Consider the following 26,711-nt stretch of genomic DNA (forward strand, 5'->3'; position numbering starts at 1 on the left):
CAGTAAATAGCTGACTGGAGAATGAGTTAGAAATCAAATCTGTCCATGAACTCCTGTGACTGTTCTGATTTGTAAACTTAATCTTTCTTTACCTGAACAAACCTTCAAAACACTTTAAGACCAGATTAAGGTTGAACTTTGATTAGGTCATAAATAACCTCAGAAGATTAATCAAGAGCATAGAGATAAACGTTCCCAATCAGAACCAGCAGACACGCTCACTGACAGATTTGATAGCCACTATGAGAGAAGCTCAATAAAATTTGACTGTGCTGGGAACTTTGCAACAGCTGCAAGTTCACTTGCAACCTTTTTCCCTATGGGTAAACATTAAAATTATAGTGTATTCAAAATGATCCATTTCTACATTATATGCTATGATGTAATAACCAGTATTTATGAAAATGAGGTCCAAATTAACCAAGAGTTCCCCAAATTACTTGTGTGCTTTACAAACTTACCCTTGGTCACAAAATGTTGGTCCATATATAGTTGATACAATATATGCTCTAACAATAAGATGACATAAGGAACGATATGCCTAAGATGCCTCGCAAATTGATCAAAATTCACTATAATATTAGGGCATTCTGATAAATTCAGCAATATTTGTTACCTTTTCACAGACCTTCTCCTATTGCTTTTTTTACAAAGGCTGAAAAGTAGAAATCGGCAGATCAATCTATGGAGGACCGAGTTCAAGTCGAATTTCCTAAAATTTGTGGTTTCATGCAAATTCAAACATTTTGAGATTCACAGTTCACAAAAAAACACTTGCTTGGCACTTCTGAAGCATCAAAGAGCAGCCTAATGTCAGTTTTCATTGCTGTGTAGGCCTCCCCTTAATACCTTGCTGCTATGACATCTTACAGTTTATCATAATTTGTACAGGGATAGTCTGGGCACAATGTTTTTTTCAGACACATTTGATGACCATAATAAATCATTTAAGGGGGGTCCAAAGGCAAAGTAATTTTCAGTCTAAATCCCTAGCTATTTAATGCCATAATCTAAAATATTTTCTAATATATCATATTTTTTAGACTAAAACACCCACCGGACCATAAGACGCATCAAATTTTGGGCTGGAAAATAGGGATAAAAAGAGTTTTATAAGATGGGAGGTCCATCTTATAGTCCAAATTTAAGGGGCAGAAGTGTGGAAATGCTGCGGGCCATGGGTGGGAGAAGGGGGTATCCCAGTGGTGTGACGCTACGGGCCTGTTGGTGACGGTGAGCAGAGCGGAGTTCATCATTGCTTTCCCGGATGACATTTTCCTGAAGCCATGGGCCGCTGGAGACGGCACATGCATAAATTGGGATTTCAGCCCAGTCGAGATCTCAACTTGCAAACGCACGCCTGCAGCCATTTACTTGTAAGCTATAGCCTCAGGAAAATGGCCACTTCTGGCGGCGTTTGCAAACTGAGATCTCGACTGAGCCGAAATCACAATCTGCACATGCGCCTCTTCTAGCAGCCCATGGCTTCAGGAAAATAACTGCCGAAAAAGACTCTGCTCTGCTCACCGACACTGGGACCGCAGCATTGCCACACTTCTGCAGCTGCTTGCTTCCTGAGAAACTGGCCCTGCTTCACCACCACCCCATTTGGACTATAAGATGCACCCCGCATTTTCCTCCCAAATTTGGGGGGGGAGTATGTCTTATAGTCCGAAAAATACAGTACATTTTTTTACGGACAAGGGAAAAAAGTACTCTATATCTACATAATGTTCAGGAATTTTTGGACGGTTTAGTAAGCCATCAGGCCATCAGAAATCAGGGGTTCCCAGTGGAGCACAGTTTGTTCATCAGAGTCATTTTCCATCTCCAGAGTCACTGGATAAGTCTCACTCTTCTGTAGAATGTAAGGTCTTATGGTCAGCGGGGTGCTCTCGCTCTCACGTGTAGAGTGTATCCTCTTATGGTCAACAAGGTCCTCTTTTTCTCTCCTATAGATTGCAAGCTCTTATAGTCAACAGGGTCTTTTTTCTCGCTCTCCCATAAAGTGTAACCTCTTATTGTCAACGGAGTCCTCTTGGTTTTTCTTGCAGAGTGTAATCTCTTATGGTCACTAGGGTCTACCCTCGCTCTCCAGTAGTGTATGATTCTCTATTTCCCCTCTCCCCACCTGTATTTGCCAAGCAATTAAAAGCTTTCCAGTATTGAGATTCACACAAATTTATTCAAAATAAAATTTAGGGGGAAAAGTAAGCAAATTCTAATTTCTAAAGATCCACTTATAATTACTGAAAACCTGTCCTGATCATGTGCTTTCAGTCAGTGGCACCTGTGTCAGTCAGGCCTGGATTCAAATAAGAATTTTATCATTTTCTGACAGCAAGAAAAGTTTATAAAAATGAAGAGGAAATACTATATAATTTAATATAAAATTAACAAGGCTAAATTACAATGTTGTGTTTGTTTTTATAAAATGAATGCATTTTTACTCAATAATTATAAATCTCTTTTAAACAATATTTGATTCTAAAGTTTTCTTTTCCTAATCCATGATAGTAAAAAGTAATATGGATATATCAGCTAAGTAAAAGAAAATTCACAAGTCATGCAATGCCTTTTATCCAGCTCGGTAACACACAGCTTTTGATATCGATGAATGTCAAATGCTAATTTTACTCCCCCTTTGTGTATCCCTGGGTTAAATACATCACATTTCATGGCTTAAATTCTTAATTTGATGTTACATTTTGGTCATTGCTTTCTCTGTAATGCATCTTGCGCAGTTTATACATTCACCATAAAATATTAATGTGTACACACTGTTTGCGTAGTGTCATATGCATGCTCACTGCATGCATATTCAGGATATGAGTATATCAGAGTGTAAAGTAAATAAACAGTTAATTCTCATGTGTTCTCATTAAATTCATCCATAATACATATAGTATTCAATTGCTGTTGTACAACTTGATCTTATCTGCATCTTTCAAAACCTGTTTAAAAAAATATATATCTCTTTTTATGAAGCTTATGACTTCAACTGCTGATTGCTAAAAGATTTGCATATAGATTTAAGGTATGAATCCTTTAATTTTAAATGTAATTTTTAATTACATTTTATAATTAACTAATTAAGGGTCAATTTACACGTAATGTTTTTAAAATAAATTCACATCAAAATCAATACTATAATGTTCTAATTCCCGGTGAAGCACAGGCAGGGTGAGACTGTGATTTGCACCATTTTGTGTACTTGCTGGGACTGTACTATATTTTATTTACTCTTGATGATCCAATAAAGTATTGGCACACTGTGATAAGCCCGCATCACACATAGCGATCTCGCTAGCGAGATCGCTGCTGAGTCACAAGTTTTGTGACGCAACAGCGATCTCACCAGCGAGATCGCTGTGTGTGACACTGACCAGCGACCGGCTCCCCTGCCGGTTATTGCTGATCGTCCTGGAATAGCCAGGACATTTTTTTGATCGCTGGTCTCCCACTGGCCAGCACGCATCGCTGTGTGTGACAGGCGAGAGAACAGCGATCAGCAATCAGTGTGCTGGTAACTAAGGTAAACGCAGGGTTTCTAAGCACCGGGCGGTGCTTAGAAACCCGATGTGTACCTTAGCTACCAGCGCGTTGATGCAGGGAGCTGGTAACCAAGGTACACATCGGGTTTCTAAGTGATGCACGCCCTTTAGAAACCCGATGTGTACCTTGGCTACCAGCTCCCTGCATCAGCGCGCTGGTAACTAAAGTACACAGCGATGCCCGCCGCTCGGCGTCGCTGGTGCTGATCGCTGGTGAAGCTGTCTGTTTGACAGCTCACCAGCGATCCTGACAAGTTGGTATCGTTGTCGGGATCGCTGATGAGTCGCTATGTGTGACGGGGCCCTTACCCTCACCCTGTGTTGTCTAGGTAGTATTCTGCCCATGGGGAAGGCGTACTGGCTTTTATAGTGAGATGAACCCTGGTTCATGTGGTTTTTCTAATGATAGCCATGTAGGTGAACGAGAGCACCCACTGACCCTCGTGTCTCCACACCCTTTAAATGCAGCATAAAAAGTAGAGGTCAAAAAACAACAATGCCTATATTCAAATGGCACAAATAATGAACAGTCATAAACTGTTACTCAGGGCGAGGAAGGTCAGGAAATGCAGAGAGAAATGTAAAACATATGTATTTGTGTGTTTTTAATTTGTGTTTTATTTTGTATTTTTCATACATTGAGCAATAAAACAGAGAATAGTGCTTCATTGGGCAACACTGCTAAAAAGCAATATAGTGGTGAGACAAATACAAATTCTCTCCTTATTTCATTGTTCTGGGTGCATAACGTTCATATACACCATTAAGGATGTCATCGAGAGCTGGGCAGCCGCCTCTTCCTCTCCAAAATCCAATGTAGGTTTGGTTATGAGAAAATGGAACTAGAGATGCAAGTGTGTAAGTAAGCGGATGGTGAGGGGCACCAGAAGCAAGTGCTCTCAAATATAAAACAAAGTAGTGCATTAAGGTGGCTCAAATGTAATGTGTTTTGGGCTGAACTTTCCCCTCCAGTCCCAAACTAGCAAATAGGTGTGCTTGCCTGATGGCTCGACCATCAAAACGTGAGACATTCATGCCACCCTTATAAACTACCTTATCTTCTATTTGAGCGCATTTGCTTTTGGCACCCCTCACCATTCTCCCAAAGCAAGGGGAATTGTGAATTATGATGAACTACATTAGTGTAAACGATGTGGAATTTGTATTAAAAAATTTTCTTCAAAATGAGTGGAGCTGATAGTCAATAGCAGAAATTGCAAAACAAATGAGGATAAAACTAACAACCGCTTTAACCCACATCCAAAAGATCAGTGTGGACATTAAAGATGAAGTCCAGTTTGCTATCCTACAACACTTTTAATAGTCGCAGAGTAGACTTTACATGTTTATCGGCATCTTATGAATATTCATATTGTTCTAATAAATATTAACATCACTAGGCTATATTAGATATGTTTGTATGTACACAGAACTTCATTACAAGCCACAGCTTATGGAGGTTTCTGTACTACAAATTGAGATATGGTGATTATGGTTATAAAACGCTAGAAGAACATCTATGTGCGCAATGAAACCTCCCAGCTTTAATTAAGCAGCACTGTGAAGCCAGTGTGGGAGCTTAAACTAGTGACCCCGAGAATCGAAGTAAGAAGCCAAAATCCAGCCTCCAGCAGAGTATGGAATCAAAGTTATGTATTGCTTAATTATGAGCTGAATTTCTTGGCAGTAAACATTGTCATTGTCTGCTCAATGGGATAGTACACTACACATGCTAAAGCTACAATTAAGCACAAATCTGCTGTAAATTGCTCATATATTGGCAACCATGATAAGCTGAGTGTATTCATTCATAATTGATTAATGAAAAGTCACTGCTGTTCTTAAGGTTAAAAAGTCAAAGAAATTATTATCTACAATGTATAGTAAATTTATTAGATTACCAAGGGACTTATGTATTTTTAGGAAGGGTTCATGTTAAAAAAATAGAAAATGTACAAAGTTCAGAATCCAAATAATATTTAGGTATTATCTTGAAAATGTTAAAAGGTGTACTCAGAGTTCACAACAATTTTTAACTATTCAATGAAGAGTTTATAACTATTAACTCAGTGTGGTCTGATCACAGGAACCCCAGTGATTGCCAGAATGAGCTGTATTGTACAATGAGCTGTACAGTACAATGGAACTGTAGTCGAGCATGAGTGATAGCACTCCACTCACTGTCTGTGGGACTGATGAAGACAGCCAACAACAATGCATGGCTATCTCCTATAGTCTCATAGACTGTAAAATAAAAAACACATGTGACATGCAAAAAGTGAACAGGTCGGTTGGACAGTGTTCACACCACCCAAAGAGTGAAACAAAAAGTAAAAACACAGTATGACAAACGTGCAAAAATACTCTGTTGTGAAAAATATATAACAGTAGTCAGCAAGTGGTAGTAAAAAGATGATAACAAAAACAGGGTATTTAGTTGATATACGTTTTTTGCAAAAAATGTATACTAAGCCACTCCACCAACATCACGGTATACCCATCTCGGAGCTGTAAGTAGAGTAGTAATGAGCATGCTCAACCACCACTCTAATTACACAAGAGTTCCTGGTTCACCCACTCCCCCATTCTGGCAACTCTCTCTTCATAAACCAAAATATAATTTAAAAGGGTAGTTTTTTAACTTTGAAAAACTGACCCAAAGACACAATTACTCTTGGGTTGTACTATTTAAAGAAGTCTTACGGTTTTGGAATACCCTTATCCTCAGCTAGAGTTTGGTTTAAAGAAAACTGAGCTTTATTCATCCTTTCTAAGTCGAGTGCTGCATCTCCATTGCTGCCACTAGTGTCTGATATTGTCTGCAGAGCTAACACCACATCGACGATGCTGCAGTTAAAAAATGATTTTAGCGACTCTGCACAGATACCAGCATGAGCTGCTCAGAGCCAATGAGCTCAGTTTTTTGCTGCAGTGCTGTCGATGTGACATCAATGCTGTGAACAGTAACAGACACCAGAATCTGCAGTGGAGACTCAGATTTGGACTCAGGGGGGCTGAGTAAAGTACAGTTTGCCTTTTTTACAATAATCCACCAAGACAGGGGCGGAGGTGGAGGGGGCCCCTGCAGGGTGGCTAACAATGAGGGCAATCTGTCCTGTTTCTCTGGCCCCAAAAGTTCCACGGGCCCCTGGCCAGATTGCCCTCATGTGCAGTGGGCAGGGAGTGATCCCTGCAGCTCTGCTGCCTACAGGAGAAAATAGCAGCGGAGCAGAGTTGCAGAAATCCATCCTGTGCTTCCTGCCTGCGCTTCCTGGATGCAGCTGGATGACACCAGCATTCAGCGTGCAGCTGTGTCAGAGAGAAAGCTGCCGGCGATGAAGATGCTGCGGCTGCAGGGGAACATGTGGAGGAGTGAGTGGAACTGTGTGTGGCTGTGGGGAGCATGCAAAGAGGTGAGTGGTGCTGTGTGTGTGTGATGTGCAGAGATGTAAGTGGTGGTGTGTGTAGGCAATATTGGGGTGGTGATAGAGGTGGGGAGAAGGCAATGCTGGAAGTGTTGGGGAGAACAATCATGGAGGTGGGGAGAGGGCAATTATGGGGTGGTGAGAGAGAGCAATGATTGGGAAGGTGGAGAGAGCAATGATGGAGGTGTTGGGGGAGAACAATAATTGGAGTGGTGGAGAGGATTATGATGCATGTGATGGGGAGGACAATTATTTGGGCGGTGGAGAGGGTGATGATTGTGGTGATGGAGAGGCAATGATGGAGGTAGTGGAGAAGGCAATGATGGAGGTGGGTGAAACAGCAATGATGGAGGTGGTGGAGAGGGCAATGATGGAGGTGGGGAGAAGGCAATGACGGAGGTGATGGAGAGGACAATGACAGAGGTGATGGGGAGGGTAATGATGGAGGTGATGAGGGAGGGAAATTATGGAGGTGATGGCGAGGGCAATGATGGGGTGGTGAAGAGGGCAATTATGAGGTGGTGGAGAGGGCAACTATGAGGGTGGTGGAGAGGGCAATGATGGAGGTGAGGGAGAAGACAATGATGGGATACGGGGGGGAAGAGGACAATGAGGGATGTGGGAGATTGGGTTAGAAGGTAGGGGGATTTATAATAGACTTACGAACAGGAGCGGAAGTTAGATATGGATGAAAAATGAATTGGGTGCTAAGTCCCATATAGTGTCCTCCTCCATCTCTCAATTTATTGTGATGATATCGGTGACTTAAAATTTATTGGTGATTGGAAGAGGAGGCATTAAGGTGCATAAGACACTTTATAATGACGTGAAAAGTGGGAGAAGACGTTGTCAGGAACTTGTAATGTATTGGGAGGTGGCAGAGGATGCTCAGTACCTGATACTGTCTTCTACCACCCACAAAATCATTATGATGCTATCAAGTATTTATAGTGAATCATCGGAGACACAGGACAGGGACTAAGGCTATGTGCACACATTTATGATTTGTAGGAGAAAATTCTGCTGCATATCCTAATGTGTTGGCAGGAAGAAAGTTGCATAAAATACATTTTTTTCCACATTTTTTCACATGCTTTATGTATTTTGTCCCATTAGTATGGGTGAAATAGGCTGCAAGTATTGACATTATGCAGATTTTAATCAGCTGCAAATCTGCATAGAAAAAATCCCTTTTTCTACATTCTCACATTACTGTGAAATGTCCGTGAGCTCCCAGGTTTTTTTATCGGATGGCACATGGGCTTGTAGAGTTTTACAGGTCCATTCACATATACATGAAAATCACGGATCTGAGAATAAGATATATGTAGGTGAGAAAATGTCCTTGTTCTGATCTGATTTTGAGGATCAGAATAGGACATGCTTAATGCATCTATAAAAGCTTGCAGCTCATGACACTGCACACAGATACAGGAATGTAGCCTTATTATGTATAGCAGTTTTTTAGTATATAGTGTACTCACTTATTATGTATAGCACAGTCCCTTAGTATACAGTGTACTTACTTATTATGTATAGCACAGTCCCTTAGTATACAGTGTACTCACTTATTATGTATAGCAGAGTCCCTTAGTATATAGTGTATTCACATATTATGTATAGTGCCATCCTTTGCTACATAGTGTCCTCTTAGTTTGTATGACACTTCTCCTAATATGTATCATTCTCTCTAGTTATATATGATACCGTACATTGCTGTCAGTCAAGGTAAATTTCTGCACCCCATGGCACAAAAAAATTAAGCTTGTGTTGTTAAATAGGAAATAAATCATATAAATAAGGGATGTTTTCTAGTAAATACTGTTGTAGGGGTCCTTATCTTACCATGCCATTAATTAACTGCTAATAAAGTGTCAACGTATAAACAGGTTCATTAAGTTGCAACTGCCATACACTTTAAAGTCTTCTAAAATTAATGCTTGCTTTTATTAGGGTATTTACTTCTGAGATGAAAGGCACTAATAAATTGTAACCTTAAAGTATACTTACATTTTACAGCTGTATACATCTTGTGCCCAGGGGAATGTTTAACAGGCGTGCTAGAAAACGCATGTTATGTTTTATTTCTTTATTAAGATTTTCTGGTGTATGCTTTCTTTCTTTCTTTTATTTTTTTCGTGCATTAAAGCTAAGGTCTAGGACATATACTGTATTTTGATCGCCAAACCTTTGGATAGGTCATCCATATCAGATTGATGGGGTTCTGACCCCCAGCACCATCAACCATCTGTTGTCTGCTTTGGTGGTTGGTCTATATGGGCAATGCATGGGTTGGAACACAACCATCACACACATTGTTTATTGACTGCTGCTGGGCAATGCACTATGCTCCTTATTCAAGTAGATAGTAATTAAAATGTAGTTCCTGGCAGATAAGAGCTGAAGCAAATAACAGAAATTGAGTGAGGTTGCTGGATGTTGGACAACCACTGATTTGAAATCTATTACCAATCTTATGGATAAGTCATTAACTTGTAATTATCTCATAACCCGATAGTAACCTGTTTCGAAACTGCAGCAATGCCATAATGCATCCGTGTAGACGTAGTACATCAGAATAACTTGTTTCCTATTGTAAACTTTTGTGTACACTGCAAAGAAGGTTTCCCACTCAGTAAACCTTTGTCAATGAACCTCTGAAAATAAACACATGAAATTACATATTTGTAAAAATAATTAGATGATTAGCTGGCAGCTTATAAAAACAAATATTAAAAGTCACTCAAATCCTATTAGTTCTTTCTAAAGATTTTCCAGAAAACAAATTCAAAGTAACTTTACTGACAGTAATAAATATTAATCTACAATAGAGATGAGCAGAACGGTCTGTGGAGGATCGATTTCAAGTTGAATTGCGTGAAATTCACTTTTCCACACAAATTCCAACACTCTGCATTTTGATTTGCAAGGATCAACAAAAAAAATTGCAAAAAAAAAATCTGGCACTCAAAGGTAAGCATGGTGAAAGGGATGATTTTAATTGTGTGGTCCACAAAACAGTATGTATAGGCTCAGGAGATTTCGGTCGCTATATACAGTAGACCTTTATCAAACATATACTGTAAAGAAAACAAAACAGCAGGAATAAGGCCAGGTTCATATTGCATTATGGCAGTCCCTTTAACGGATTGCACGCCAAAGTGACATTAACGTGATGTAATGCTTCCGTTAACGCACACATAGACTGCCATAATGTAGCGCATCGCTAACGTATGTCATAATGGGCATGCGTTAGCGATGTGCCATCATGGTGAGACGGATCCTCGGATGTGGTCTACAGCATTCGAGGGTCTGTCACAGCTAGCATAGATGGAGCAGCTGCGCTAACGCGATCGCATGCGTTGAACGGACTGCCATAATGCTATGTGAACCTGGCCTAAGAAATTATGTATTATAAACAAAACTTACACTAAAAGCAACATAGCATAGAGGGCAGATACACTAAAAAGGCCAGTATATCAAGACAAGTCCAAAACTTGACTAAATACCCTGTATTTGTTATCCAGCATTTGCTGATTACTGCCATTTTTTATTGCAGAGTATTTTTGCAAATCTGTCATTCTGTGTTTTCTTGTTGTATCTCAGTTAGTGGGTGGTGTGAGCATTGTCTGATCGAAGGGTTCACATGTGTGCATGTCACATTTGTGTTTTTAATCCGTTTTTTCCTTGCTTAGCATGGTTTGGGAGACCCCACCCCTCTCGTGTGACGTGCCCATAAGAGCTGTCTCAGACCACAAGCCCATACTAGAGAGCGGCCTGTCTGAATCTTGTTCATATTAGACACTGTTCACATGTTCAGGTTTTTAATATATTAGATAGGGACTGCTTCAATAGGGGTTACCTTGACGTGGTGGAGCAGCTTGGTGTACTTTTTTTGCGCAAAAAAAGTATCGACTAAATACCCTGTATTTGTTATCCAGCATTTTCTGATTACTGCCATTTTTTATTGCAGAGTATTTTTGCAAATCTGTCATTCTGTGTTTTCTTGTTGTATCTCAGTTAGTGGGTGGTGTGAGCATTGTCTGATCGATGTGTTCACATGTGTGCATGTCACATTTGTGTTTTTAATCCATTTTTTCCTTGCTTAGCATGGTTTGGGAGACCCCACCCCTCTCGTGTGACGTGCCCATAAGAGCTGTCTCAGACCACAAGCCCATACTAGAGAGTGTCCTGTCTGAATCCTGTTCATATTAGACACTGTTCACATGTTCAGGTTTTTAATACATAAGATAGGGACTGCTTCAATAGGGGTTACCTTCACGTGGTGGAGCAGCTTGGTGTACTTTTTTGCGCAAAAAAATGTATCGACTAAATACCCTGTATTTGTTATCCAGCATTTGCTGATTACTGCCATTTTTTATTGCAGAGTATTTTTGCAAATCTGTCATTCTGTGTTTTTTTGTTGTATCTCAAGACAAGTCCAAGCAGTAAAGCATGTATAGAGGGCCTGTGCTTTTTTCCATACCTATTTTATTTTCTCAAAAGAACATCCTGTATAAGAACTATTTCTTGCTGTTGATTTTTTTGTAAGAGATGAACAGTCAGTTTTTGTACTTAGAAAATATGGGGCTGGAGGAGATGGAGAACAGAATTCTAATGCCAACTGTGAGCCGTGTTCATAGGACCACTGGCAGTGGTAGTAGGCAGCGTCGGACTGGCCCACCGGAGAACCGGAGGATTCTCCGGTGGGCCCTTGCATCTGGTGGGCCCTGACACCTGCTGGCATACAGGGCCAGCAGTTGCCTAGGGCCCCCGCTGCTCCAGGGGCCCCCAGCCAGTGGTGTGTCGCACACCATGCAGCTGCTATGGGGGCCCCTGCCAGCGGAGCAGCAGCGGGTGTCAGGAGGCAGGAGCCCCTGTCCCCGCTGCTAAAGAGAAATGAATATTCACTGCGAAGCAGTGAATCTCATTTCAGGTCTCCACACCCCCAGAGGCCCCGCCCCCAGCCTAGTAACCGCTCTGCATCTGTAAATCAGGGCCGGCGCCGCCCTCAGTCCTCTCTGCTCCTGGCTCACAGCCAGTGCGCGATGACATCACTACATCGCGCACCCGCTGTGTGTCTGGCAGAGGGGGCAGCTCCTGACACTGAAGCCGGGATCAGCGTGGGAGCGAGGAGGAGAGGTGAGTATTGTGTTTTTTGTTTTTTTTTTATATCTCTCTCGCTCTCTCTATCTGTCTCTCTATCTATCTATCTATCTATCTATCTATCTATCTATCTATCTATCTCTATATCTCTATATATCTCTCTCTCTATCTCTCTTATATCTATCTATCTTTCTATCTCTATCTATTATCTATATCTATCTATCTCTATATCCATCTCTATCATCTATATCTGTCTATTTCTATATCTATCTCTATCTATCGCTCTATCTTTATATCTATCTTTCTATCTCTACATCTATCTCTATATCTATCTATCTATCTATCTATCTCTATATCTATCCATATCTATCTCTATATCTATTATCTCTATATTTGTTATCTATCTAGCTACCATCTATATCTATCTATCTTTATCTATATATATCTCTATCTAATATCTATATCTATCTATCTCTATACCTATCTATCTATTTATCTATCCGTTATCTATCTCTATATCTTTTCTCTGTATCTATCTATCTCTATATCTATCTCTCTCGCTATCTATCGCTCTATCTCTATCTCTATATCTATCTTTATATCTATATATCTATCTCTATCTATCTCTATATCTATATCTATTTCTCTCTATATCTATCTCTATATCTCTCTCTGTAGCTATCTATCTATCTCTATCTATCTCTATATCTATCTCTCTGTATATCTATCTATCGCTCTATCTCTATATCTATCTTTCTATCTCTATATATATATATATCTATCTTTCTCTATCTATTTATCTCTATATCTTTTCTCTGTATCTATCTCTCTCTATATCTATATCTATCTATCTCTATATATATCTATTATCTCTATATCTATATCTATTTCTCTCTATCTCTCTGCATATCTATCTATCTTTCTATCTCTATATCTATCTCTATATCTATCTATCTATCTATCTCTATCTATTATCTATATCTATATCTATCTCTATCTATCGCTCTATCTCTATATCTATCTTTCTATATCTACATCTATCTTTCTATCTATCTCTATATCTATATCTATATCTATCTATTATGTCTATCTATCTAGCTATCTCTATTATCTATATCTACCTATCTCTATATCTTTCTATCTTACTCTATCTCTATATCTATCTGTTATCTCTATGTTTATTATCTATCTATCTCTATCTATTATCTATATATATCTCTCTATCTATTTATCGATCTCTGTATCTATCTCTCTCTATATCTATCTCTCTCTCTATCTACCGCTCTCTCTATCTCTATCTATCTTTATATCTATATCTATCTATCTCTATATCTATCTATTATCTCTATATCTATCTACCTATCTATCTCTATATCTATATCTGTTTCTCTCTATATCTATCTCTATATCTCTCTCTATATAGCTATCTATATATTATCTCTATATCTATCTATCTATCTATCTATATCTATCTATCTCTATCTATCTATCTATCTCTATATCTATCTATCTATCATCTCTATATCCATATCTATCTCTATATCTATCTATCTCTATATCTATCTATCTATATCTATATCTCTCTCTATATCTATCTATCTTTGTAACTCTATATCTATCTATCTCTATACATATCTCTATATCTAGCTATTATCTCTATATCTATCTCTATATCTATCTTTCTATATCTATCTGTCTCTATATCTATCTCTATATCTATCTATCTCTATATCTATTATCTCTATATCTATCTATCTCTATATATATCTCTATGTCTATTTTTATTTATAGCCATCTATCTATATATATTTATCTCTATATCTATATATATGTCTATATTATTATTATTGTTATTATTATATCTGTATATCTCTATCTATTATCTATCTCTATCTATTATCTATCTCTATCTATATATCTATCTATCTCTATATCTTTCTATCTATAGCTATCTATCTCTATATCTATCCATTATCTATTTTCTATCTATCTCTATATCTATCTACCTATCGATCTATCTATCTATATTTCTTTCTATATCTATCTTTATATCTATCTCTATCTATCTCTATCTATCTCTATGAATCTTTCTTTCTATATCTATCCATTATCTACTTTCTATCCATTATCTACTATCTATCTCTATATCTATCTATTTCTACATCTATCTTTCTATCTATATCTATCTAACTCTATATCTATATATCTATATAGCATTATACCCTATGAGGGGGTGCATTATTCCCTATGAGGGGGGCAGCATTATTCCCTATGAGGGGGGCAGCATTATTCCCTATGAGGAGGCAGCATTATACCCTATGAGGAGGCAGCATTATACCCTATGAGGGGGTGCATTATACCCTATGAGGGGGTGCATTATACCCTATGAGGGGGTGCATTATTCCCTATGAGGGGGGCAGTATTATACCCTATGAGGGGGTGCATTATTCCCTTTGAGGAGGCAGCATTATACCCTATGAGGGGGTGCATTATACCCTATGAGGGGGTGCATTATACCCTATGAGGAGGCAGCATTATACCCTATGAGGAGGCAGCATTATACCCTTTGAGGAGGCAGCATTATACCCTATGAGGAGGGCAGCATTATTCCCTATGAGGGGGGCAGCATTATTCCCTATGAGGGGGCAGCATTATTCCCTATGAGGGGGGCAGTATTATACCCTATGAGGGGGGCAGTATTATACCCTATGAGGGGGTGCATTATACCCTATGAGGGGGGCAGTATTATACCCTATGAGGGGGGCAGTATTATACCCTATGAGGGGGTGCATTATACCCTATGAGGGGGTGCATTATTCCCTATGAGGGGGGCAGTATTATACCCTATGAGGGGGGCAGTATTATACCCTATGAGGGGGGGCAGCATTATACCCTATGAGGGGGGCAGTATTATACCCTATGAGGGGGGCAGTATTATACCCTATGAGGGCGTGCATTATACCCTATGAGGGGGTGCATTATTCCCTATGAGGGGAGCAGTATTTTACTCTATGAGGGGGGCAATATTATATTCTATGAGATGGCTGCATTATATTCTATGAGATGGCTGCATTATACTATGTGAGGGGGCTGCTTTATATTCTATGAGGGGCTACCCCAACTCCTGCTACATAATTAAGACATGTACAACCTTATATTATACCCGGATATTAGCGTGTTTTACCGCATAATTGGTGGTCTGGTATTTAACTCTATGCAGCTACATAGTGGGCCCCAAGAATGATTTTCTCTGGTGGGCCCAAGGTGTTCCAGTCCGACGCTGGTAGTAGGACTTTGAAATTACAGCAGGGCTAGGAAAATAATAAAACGTAACTTTTAATAAGTTTGCCTAAAAGGTAATCAGCCAAAGTGCAAGTGCTCATGTTTAACAATGCTCTGGCTAAAAGATTGGTTTGATCTCACCAACGCAGAGAGACAACTGCCCCCTCTCTTAAATGTTGGACCTATAATGGAGAGAAGGAGTAAGAAACTCTACCACACAGTATCGGCCTCACCTCTATGGTCCACCTCATCATATTTAGTGGAATTATACATTATGTGATACTGGATTGAGCTACTATGTTCTCTGCATCTCTTATGATGCGGATTGTTCAAATTGACCATGTCTTCTTGTATATACTTTCTTTTGCTTTTTGTCTATATTTATTTTGTACTCATCTTTTGTAGTAACTGATGAAGGTCTGATATTTGACAGAAACGTTTTTGTGTTTACTACATTGTGGACTACATTAAATTTGCCATCTGATCACTTTAAGTTGAGTGCCGAGTCTCTTGTTATATATCAACGGTGTGGGAACCTACTCTGGCTCCCTTAGTATTTGTGTACATGCCACTTTATTCTACAAGCTCACAAGATCCTGACCGGATGGAAGAGATGAAGTAGCTGTGTGAGACCAAGAATGTGGCTGAAAAGCAATGGTAAGTGATGCCCGCAGAGCTCAGCACGGATGACAAAGGGTCCGGCCTGCATGGTCTTAGGTCATCCGATTCCAGTTCTGAAGGGAATGCGCCTGTCAAAGAGAAGAAGAGCTATAGAGAAAAATTGCTAGTACTAAGTCCCCAAACTGAGAAGCCCGAGCAAGAAGTCCCTAAGGTTCCTGCTGATAATAAAGAAAAAGGTGAACCGTCTGCTCAAACGTCTGCTGGCAGCAAAGCTAAGAAGAAGAAAAAGAAGAAGATAATGGATGCAGTTGAAAAACCCAAGGTCACAAAGCAGTACCTAAATAGTGGAACCACCCAATTCTAACTCCAACCCTGACCCCCAACACACACCTAACCCTAATCCCAACCCTAACCATAACCCTAACCACAACCCTAACTCCAACACACCCCTAACCCTAATCCCAACCATAACCCTAGCCCTAACCACAACTCTAACACCAACATACCCCTAATTCTAATCACAATCATAACCCTAACCCTAACCACAACCCTAACCCCAACACACCCCTAACCCTAATCCCAACCCTAGCCATAACTCCATCTCTCTCTCCTCTGATGTGCGATCACATCAGAGGAGAGAGAAATTAAATGGGAATTTTTTTTGCGGTCACCGTTATTCCATGAATAGTGGCGATCGCAACACTGGGGTCGGTAAAAACCAACCAGAATCATGCTCTCAGGGGTCTCGGCTACCCCCAGTAGCCGAGACCCTGGAGAAATTCCGACTTTGGGGGCGTTAAAAAGCAGCGCTGAGGCATAAGTATCCTTAACTGCCTCCATTAAAAGGCGTATCGGCAGTCGATAATGGAATAAAGGCCTACTGGCATTTAACGAGGTGAGTCACTTCAGTTGGAGACCATTCTGATTGGGTACACCTTGTTGCGTTGGGATTAAATTAAAACTCTTTTGATCAAAAAAGTGCTAACTGAGCAACCTGTTTTTTGCATACATTAGTACTTCTTATATACTCATTGTAGGGTATCTACTTATTGTTTTAATTCTTGTTTTTTGTCTATTCATGGCTGCACCTACAAATTGCACTTATACAGGAATGCTGGTCCATGGTTTTGGTTTCGCTTTATATTCTTGCACTTGTTACATTTGGGGAGAGTAAAATTCACTGTTTTTTTCAAGATTTTAACAATTTATAACATTTAAATATGTTTAGTAATTAATTTAAATTCCTGAAGTCCAAAAGAGTTAAAACTAATCTAAAGAGGGATTTAATGATAGAAGCTTGAGATTTTATTGCTAGCTGCATATTTTTTGCCTCCCATGACAATACCACAACCAGTTTTCATTGAGAAATTAAGAATTAGGATTAAGAATAGCACAAATGTTTTTGTAGAAGAATAGTTAAGTCTGATTGATTAACCTTGAACACACACCTATTTGGAAAATGTTTTGTGTCGTGTTACTTAAGGAAATACTTATGTTGCACTGACATGTAATATGATTAACCCCTTCACCCCCAAGGGTGGTTTGCACGTTCATGACCGGGCCAATTTTTACAATTCTGACCACTGTACCTTTATGAGGTCATAACTCTGGAACGCTTCCATGGATCCCGGTGATTCTGACATTGTTTTCTCATGACATATTGTACTTCATGTTAGTGGTAAAATTTCATTCAAATAACTTGCGTTTATTTGTGAGAAAAATGGAAATTTGGCGAAAATTTTGAAAATTTTGCAATTTTCCAACTTTGAATTTTTATGCCCTTAAATCACAGAGATACGGCACACAAAAAACTTGATAACTAACATTTCCCACATGTTTACTTTACATCAGCACAATTTTGGAACCAAAATTTTTTTTGTTAGGAAGTTATAAGGGTTAAAAGTTGACCAGCGATTTCTCATTTTTACAACACCATTTTATTTTTAGGACCACATCACATTTGAAGCCACTTTGAGGGGTCTATATGATAGAAAATACCCAAAAGTGACACCATTCTAAAAACTGCACCCCTTAAGGTGCTCAAAACCACATTCAAGAAGTTTATTAACCCTTTAGGTGCGTCACAGGAATTTTTTTGAATATTTAAAAAAAAATGAACATCTAACTTTTTTTCATAAAAAAAATACTTCAGGTTCAATTTTTTTTATTTTACCAAGGGTAACAGGAGAAATTGAACTGCAAAAGTTATTGTGCAATTTGTCCTGAGTACGCAGATACCTGATATGTGGGGGGGAACGACTGTTTCGGCGCATGGCAGAGCTCAGAATAGAAGGAGCGCCGTTTGACTTTTTCAATGCAAAATTGGCTGGAATTCAGATTGGACGCCATGTCACGTTTGGAGAGTCCCTGATGTACCTAAACAGTGGAAACCCCCTACAAGTGACCCCATTTTGGAAACTAGACCCCCCAAGTAACTTATCTAGATATGTGGTGAGAACTTTGAACCCACAAGGGCTTTACAGAAGTTTATAACGTACAGAGGTACAATTAAAAAATCATATTTTTTCCACAAAAATGATCTTTTCACCCCAATTTTTATTTTCCCAAGGGTAACAGGACCCTAAAAGTTATTGTGCAATTTGTCCTGAGTACGCTGATACCCCAAATGTGGGGGTAAACCACTATTTGGGCGCATGGCAGAGCTTGGAAGAGAAGCAGTGCCATTTGACGTTTTTGGCTGGAATTGAGATCGGACACCATGTCGCGTTTGGAAAACTCCTGATGTACCAAAACAGTGGAAACCCCCCACAAATGACACCATTTTGGAAACTAGACCCCCTAAGGAACTTATCTAGATGTGTGGTGAGAACTTTGAACCCCCAGGGCTTCACAGAAGTTTATAACATAAAGCCATACAATTAAAAAATCATATTTTTTCCACAAAATTGATCTTTTCACCCTCAATTCTTATTTTTCCAAGGGTAACAGGACCCTAAAAGTTATTGTGCAATTTGTCCTGAGTACGCTGATACCCCACATGTGGGGGTAAACCACTATTTGGGCGCATGGCAGAGCTCGGAAGGGAAGCAGCGCCATTTGACGTTTTTGGCTGGAATTGAGATCGGACACCATGTCGCGTTTGGAAAACTCCTGATGTACCAAAACAGTGGCAACCCCCCACAAATGACACCATTTTGGAAACTAGACCCCCTAAGGAACTTATCTAGATGTGTGGTGAGCACTTTGACCCCCCCAGTGCTTCACAGAAGTTTACAACACCCGGGCGTGAAAATAAAAAATTCGTATTTTTTCCACAAACATGATCTTTTAGTCACCATTTTTTTATTTTCCCAAGGGTACCAGGAGAAATTGGACCCCAAAAGTTGTTGTCCAATTTGTCCTGAGTTTGCTGATACCCCATATGTGGGAGAAAACTACTGTATGGGCACACGTCGGGGCTCGGAAGGGAAGTAGTGACGTTTTGGAATGCAGACTTTGATGGAATGGTCTGCGGGTGTCATGTTGCCTTTGGAGAGCCCCTAATGTACCTAAACAGTGGAAACCCCCCACAAATGACACCATTTTGTAAACTAGACCCCCCCAAGGAACTTATCTAGATGTGTGGTGAGCACTTTGAACCCCCCAGTGCTTCACAGAAGTTTACAACGCCCGGGCGTGAAAATAAAAAATTTGTATTTTTTCCACAAACATGATCTTTTAGTCACCATTTTTTTATTTTCCCAAGGGTACCATGAGAAATTGGACCCCAAAAGTTGTTGTCCAATTTGTCCTGAGTATGCTGATACCCCATATGTGGGAGAAAACTACTGTATGGGCACACGACGGGGCTCGGAAGGGAAGTAGTGACGTTTTGGAATGCAGACTTTGATGGAATGGTCTGCGGGTGTCATGTTGCCTTTGGAGAGCCCCTAATGTACTTAAACAGTGGAAACCCCCACACATGACACCATTTTGTAAACTAGACCCCCCAAGGAACTTATCTAGATGTGTGGTGAGCACTTTGAACCCCCAAGGGCTTCACAGAAGTTTATAATGCCAGGGCATGAAAATAAAAAAATCGTATTTTTTCCACAAACATGATAATTAGTCCCCAATTTTTTTTATTTTCCCAAGGGTAACAGGAGAAATTGAACCCCAAAAGTTGTTGTCCAATTTGTCCTGAGTACGCTGACACCCCATATGTGGGATAAAACTACTGTATGGACACACGTCAGGGCTCGGAAGGGAAGTAGTGACATTTTGGAATGCAGACTTTGATGGAATGGTCTGTGGGTGTCATGTTGCCTTTGGAGAGCCCCTAATGTACCTAAACAGTGGAAACCCCCACAAGTGACCCCATTTTGGAAACGAGACCCCCTAAGGAACTTATCTAGATGTGTGGTGAGCGCTTTGAACCCCCAAGGGCTTCACAGAAGTTTATAATGCCCGGGCATGAAAATAAAAAAATCGTATTTTTTCCAGAAACATGATCAATTAGTCCCCAATTTTTTCATTTTCCCAAGGGTAACAGGAGAAATTGGACCCCCAAAAGTTGTTGTCCAATTTGTCCTGAGTACGCTGACACCCCATATGTGGGAGAAAACTACTGTATGGACACACGTCGGGGCTCGGAAGGGAAGCAGTGACGTTTTGGAATGCAGACTTTGATGGAATGGTCTGCGGGTGTCATGTGCGTTTGGAGAGCCCCTGATGTACCTAAACTATTGAAACTCCCCACAAGTGACCCCATTTTGGACACTAGACCCCCCACGGAACTTATCTAGATGTGTGGTGAGCACTTTGAACCCCCAAGTGCTTCACAGAAGTTTATAACACTCGGACGTGAAAATAAAAAAATCATTTTTTTCCACAAAAATGATATTTTTGCCCCCAATTTTTTATTTTCCTAAGGGTAACAGGAGAAATTGGACCCCAAAAATTGTTTTGCAATTTGTCCTGAGTAGGCTGATACCCTACATGTGGGGGTAAAACACTGTTTGGGCGCATAGCAGAGCTTGGAAGGGAAGGAGCACCATTTGACTTTTTCAACTCAGAATTGGCTGGAATTGAGATCAGACGCCATGTTGCATTTGGAGAGCCCCTGATGTGCCCAAACAGTGGAAACCCCCAATTCTAACTCCAACCCGAACCCCAACACGCCCCTAACCCTAACCCTAGCCCTAACCCTAGCCCTAACCCTAGCCCTAACCCTAACCGTAACCCTAACCCTAGCCCTAGCCCTAACCCTAACCCTACCCTAACCCTAGCCCTAACCCTACCCCAACACACCCCTAGCCCTAACCCTAGCCCTAACCCTAATGGAAAAATGGAAATAAATACATTTTTTTTATTTTATTATTTTTCCCTAACTAAGGGGGTGATAACGGGGGGTTTGATTTACTATTTATGGCGGTTTTTATGTTTGGCGGCTGTCGCACGCTAAAAGACGCTTTTTATTGTAAAAATAGTTTTTGCATCACCACATATTGAGAGCTATAATTTTTCCGTATTTTGACCCACTGAGTCATGTGAGGTCTTATTTTTTGCGGGACGAGTTGACGTTTTTATTGGTACCATTTTCGGGCACGTGAAATTTTTTGATCGCTTTTTATTCCGATTTTTGGGACGCAGAATGAACAAAAACCAGCGTTTCATGTATTTCTTTTGGGGGGGTGCGTTTACACCATTCCGCGTGCGGTAAAATTGATAAAGCGGTTTTATTCTTCGGGTCAGTATGGTTACAGCGATACCTCATTTAGGTCGTTTTTTTATGTTTTTGTCGGTTTTATGCAATGAAAACTATTTTATATAAAAAATAATTATTTTTGCATCGCTTTATTCAGCGAGCTATAACTTTTTTATTTTTTCGCTGATGATGCTGTGTGGCAGCTCGTTTTTTGTGGGACAAGATGACGTTTTCAGCGGTACCATGGATATTTATATGCGTCTTTTTGATCGCGCGTTATTACACTTTTTGTTTGGCGGTATGATAATAAATCATTATTTTTTGCTTCGTTTTTTATTTTTATTTTTTAAGGGGTTCGCTAAAGGGGTTAACTAATGGGACAGTTTTATAGGGTGGGTCGTTATGGACGCGGCGATACCTAATATGTGTACTTTTATTGGTTTTTTTTTATTATTTCCAAAAAATGGATTTATTGGGGGAATATTTTTTTTTTTCTAAAATATTTGGCGATTTTTTTTTTAAATTATTTTTACACTTTTTTTTATTTTTTTTTTTACTTTATTAAATAGTCCCAGGTGGGACATCACTGTTCTGTGACAGATCGCTGATCTGTCACATCACAGATCACTGTGACAGATCAGCGATCTGACACAGGCACTGCAGAAGGCTTCCTCATGCCTGCGCTTTGCAGGCACTGAGGAAGCCAGCTTCCTGCAGGCCCCCGAAGGCCCCGTCACCATCTTGGATTCGGGGGCCTGGAGGAAAGGAGTCCCCCGCAGCAGCGCTGCACATTGCGCTGCCGTGGGGGGCTCAGGGAAGCACGGAGGGAGCCCCCTCCCTGCCGATGCTTCCCTTTAACCCCCGGTACACCGCGATCGTGTTTGATCGTGGTGTGCAAGGGGTTAACGTGTCGGGGGCGGTCTGTGACCGCCCCTGACACATTGTGCCGGGTGTCAGCTGTGATAATCAGCTGACACCCGGCCGCGATCAGCGGCGCTCACCACATGGGCGCCGCTGATCGCGCCGACGTACTATCCCGTCCATGGGCATAGGGGCCCAGGTCCCATGGACGGGATAGTACGTCGGATGGCAGAAAGGGGTTAAGGACAAGTGTTTGTCCGAAACACATTGGTTAATGTGGTTACTGTACTTGCAATGGCTTTTGTATGGACTATGTTCTGTATTATAAATTGTTGCTAAAATGAAATAGTGAACATGTTTGTACTGGCTGGACCGCTTGTACTTCTATTCTTCATATTCAGCAGGAAGCATTTTGCAAGCCATGAATTAAATGGGGTGTTTTTTTAAGAAAGTAACCTGGTTTACTTGTTTTTTGTTTTGTTTTGACATATCCCTTTTACTGTTGTAAATTTATGCATAAATTTGTTTCAGTTTTTGTAAACTATTAGAGTGACATGTATAATGATTATTAGATCTGAAAATGAATGAAAAACTAATAACATAAAAATGTGAATTTTGCAGATGAAACTACTAAAGATATAATATTGATATTTCAGGGTATATACAAAACTCCCTTTGGTAGGTAGACAAAATCCTTGTATTATACTGTGCATTTACTGTAGTTTTCCATGCATCCTATAGCTTGCCAGGGTATGCTGAGTTCTTAGACTTTTATGACAACTACTGTAGAGAGTCACAGGTTAGGGACCATTGATGTAGATTATTTGTAGTTGACTCACAGCTTCTATTCATGAATACATTTCATATAATCTGGAAATCCATAGATTGCCTCTTTGGTGCATCAGAGTTAAGGAAAGAGACAAAGAATAATCAAGACAAACTTTTGCATGTGTTCAAAGAATAAACTTTTTCTACAATTATATCTTAAATTTAAACAAATTTTGCTAACTTTCCATTGATTTAGTATGTTTTTATTACCCAGAACACGCACTAAAGATGTTAATCACAAGTCACAGATAACAGGGAAGGGGATCCTACTATTAAGTAATACAAAGAGTTACATCTGTAACATCTGCTTAAAATTTCCCTTCTCACACTTGGTAAATAAACAAACGCCATTTACAATGCAATGATCACGTTACTTAGCTGCTTAGACATAAAACATTTCAATGGAGCACACTAATTGTACCATTATAGCAAATGATAAAAGATGTTCTGTGTTCTGCAGTGGTAGTAAATGTTGTCATGTGATAACGTCAGCCAAGCCAAATAACATGTGGTGTGACTTTTAACAACCTGCCTGATCTTATCAGTTGTCTGGAAAGCTTGTGAACAGGCTATTAACTCCTAAGTGAAGGAGCCCATTTTGACCTTAATGACCAAGCCCCAATTTTTTTAACTTGACACTTTTTCAGAACAATATTAAAATTTGAGAGTTCTCAGTGGTTGATACTTTTTAATGGTTAACTGAAAAGATGGTAACAAATATCAAGCTTTTCAGACTACTTGGTCCCTTCATCAGGCAAAGTATGTATGCCTGATGAAGGTACCTGCATAGTCTGAGAGCTTGCTATTTCTTACTATCTTTTCAGTTAGCCATTAAAAAGTATCAACCACTGAGAACTCTCAAATTTTAATATATCTCTATTTTCTGGCTAACACGGTATAAAGATATATATACTGCTCAAAAAATAAAGGGAACACTAAACAATGCAATGTATTGTTTAGTGTTCCCTTTATTTTTTTGAGCAGTATATTTTTCCTGTATTACTGTGGTAATAACCCTGTAATGCTTCTATAGCGCCAACATATTCCGCAGCATTTACATAGAGTGCTAATAAATGCATGGAGGGTGTGTAAACAGATGCTACAAGGGACCAAATTTGGAGTAAAAATTTTGGATGGGCAAAACAGAAATAATTAGATAAGTGAGGTAATAAGCAAGTCTAAAGAAATGCTTTTTTAGGGCATGCTAAAAACTGTGGGTATTGGGAATTAATCTAGTTGTCTGGGGTAGTGCACTCCAAAGAATTGGTGCAGCACACAAGACGTTCTGGAAGCATGAGTGGGAGGTTCTGATTATTGAGGATGTTAGTCTTGTATGATTAATGGAATGGAGGGTACAGGTAGGTTCATAAACAGAAATTTAAGTACTTGCACTTACACAAATTTGTTTGTTACGTAATGTGATTAGTCTTTGTCTAGGAATTACTTTATGTAATGCTGTTTGTAATGATGTAATGTTTGGAATGCTGTTTGTAAAGCTGCTGTAATACCATAACTTCCCTCGGGATCAATAAAGTGTATCGTATCGTATCATAGAAATGAGGAAGGAGACATAGAGTGGGACAGAACTGTGGAATGTAGCTTATTTTATGCTAATAATTTGGCAACAGAGCTGTGGAGAGCTTTATGGGCGAGAGTCAAAAGTTTATATATATACTGCTCAAAAAATAAAGGGAACACAAGCAGCCTGTTGCAAATGGAATAGTGTTCCCTTTATTTTTTTGAGCAGTATATATATATATATATACATATACACAGTATATATATATATATGCTTCTACACATCTCAGTGATTCCGAGATAGATTTTTTTCGTGAAAAATAATACTTTATAATAGCTGTAAATTGAGTATGGTTAGGGCTTTTTATGAAAACATGAAATTTGATGACATTTTTTTATAAATCATCAATTATCAAACTTCAAATGCTTATATCATTAAACGAAATAGTCGTGTTACAAAAAATAGTTAATAAATAACATTTTCCATAAGTCTACTTTATGTCAGCATCATTTTTGAAATATAGCTTTCTTTTGTTAGGATGTTAGAAGGGTTAAAATTTAGCAGCAGATTTTTATTTATTTTTTTCAAGCTAATTTACAAATCCTAATTCTAACAGACCTGTTCAGGTTTTAAGTAAGTGTGAGGGACTGATATACTGGAAAATCACCAGAAGTGATACCATTATAATGCATGGTTTAAATGGTATAACTTCTGGGACTTTCCAATACATAGACCCCTCAAAGTAATTTTAAACCTAAATTGGTCAGTAAGAAGTAGGATTTGTTAATTTCCTTGAAAAATAAAGTTATACCTCTAATTATTCTAAATTGATGTCATAACATGTATTAACCCTTTAGGTGCTACAGAGCAATTAAGGTAAACTAGAAAGAAAAAATGAAAAATTATATTTTTTGCAATAAAACATTTTCAGTAACACATTTTTCATTTCCACAGGTGTAATAGGAGAAAGTAGACCTCAAAATCTGTTATGCAATTCTATCAATTCTATCTGTAATGCAAATCCATACAGTGTGATAATTTGCAGCTATTTTCTAAAAATATACATGGGAGAGATCTCTCAATGTGAAACTCCTACGATTATAATTTTCTCTTTACTCACAGTAACACCAAAGACTGATGAGTGAAGTTTTTTCATTGTTGTTTGTGTGTCCTGTCATGTTTAGTGTTGCCATTTTGGTACTGTGTATAGGTTGGACCACTTCTCTTTGAATATTTGTTCCAACGTTACTTTTACTTATTGTCTCATTGTGTTCTATATCTTCTATGCCTGCTTCTTACTAGTCACTGAAGTAGTACATAATATCTATTTCATTATAAATCTGCACGTGAAATAGTGTGTTGTACCGATTCGCCAACCACTCCTGTTTCTGTGGGACTTATCTTTTGTGATATTACTATATATTACTTTCATTTGTGATTTTACATAAATATTAAACATTGTTTTTACCTTTTGAGATGGTGTAAACAGCTCCTTTGCATGTGAATTCTATGTGATAAGTATGATGACCTAATGAAGGCACTGGTCAAGTGCCAACACTTGTACATCCTATTTACAATAATACATATCTTTCTACAACTCCTGAAGTCATTCTACAGGGTGGCTCATTGATATGGATACACCTGGGTGGGCCATTTATAAAGTTGGAATCCAAAATGGCCATCTTCAAAATGGCCGCCATGGTCACCACCCATCTTGAAAAGTTTTCCCCCTCCCATATACTAAAGTGCCACAAACAGGAAGTTGATATAACCAACCATTCCCATTTAATTTAGGTTTATCCATATAAATGGTCCACCCAGGTGTATTCATATAAATGGCTCACCCTGTAGTTGTATTTGCAGTGTTT

This window comes from Dendrobates tinctorius, unplaced genomic scaffold (genome assembly GCF_039654945.1).
Source record: "Dendrobates tinctorius isolate UK_male_01 unplaced genomic scaffold, ASM3965494v1 ptg000003l, whole genome shotgun sequence".
Lineage (NCBI taxonomy): Eukaryota > Metazoa > Chordata > Amphibia > Anura > Dendrobatidae > Dendrobates > Dendrobates tinctorius.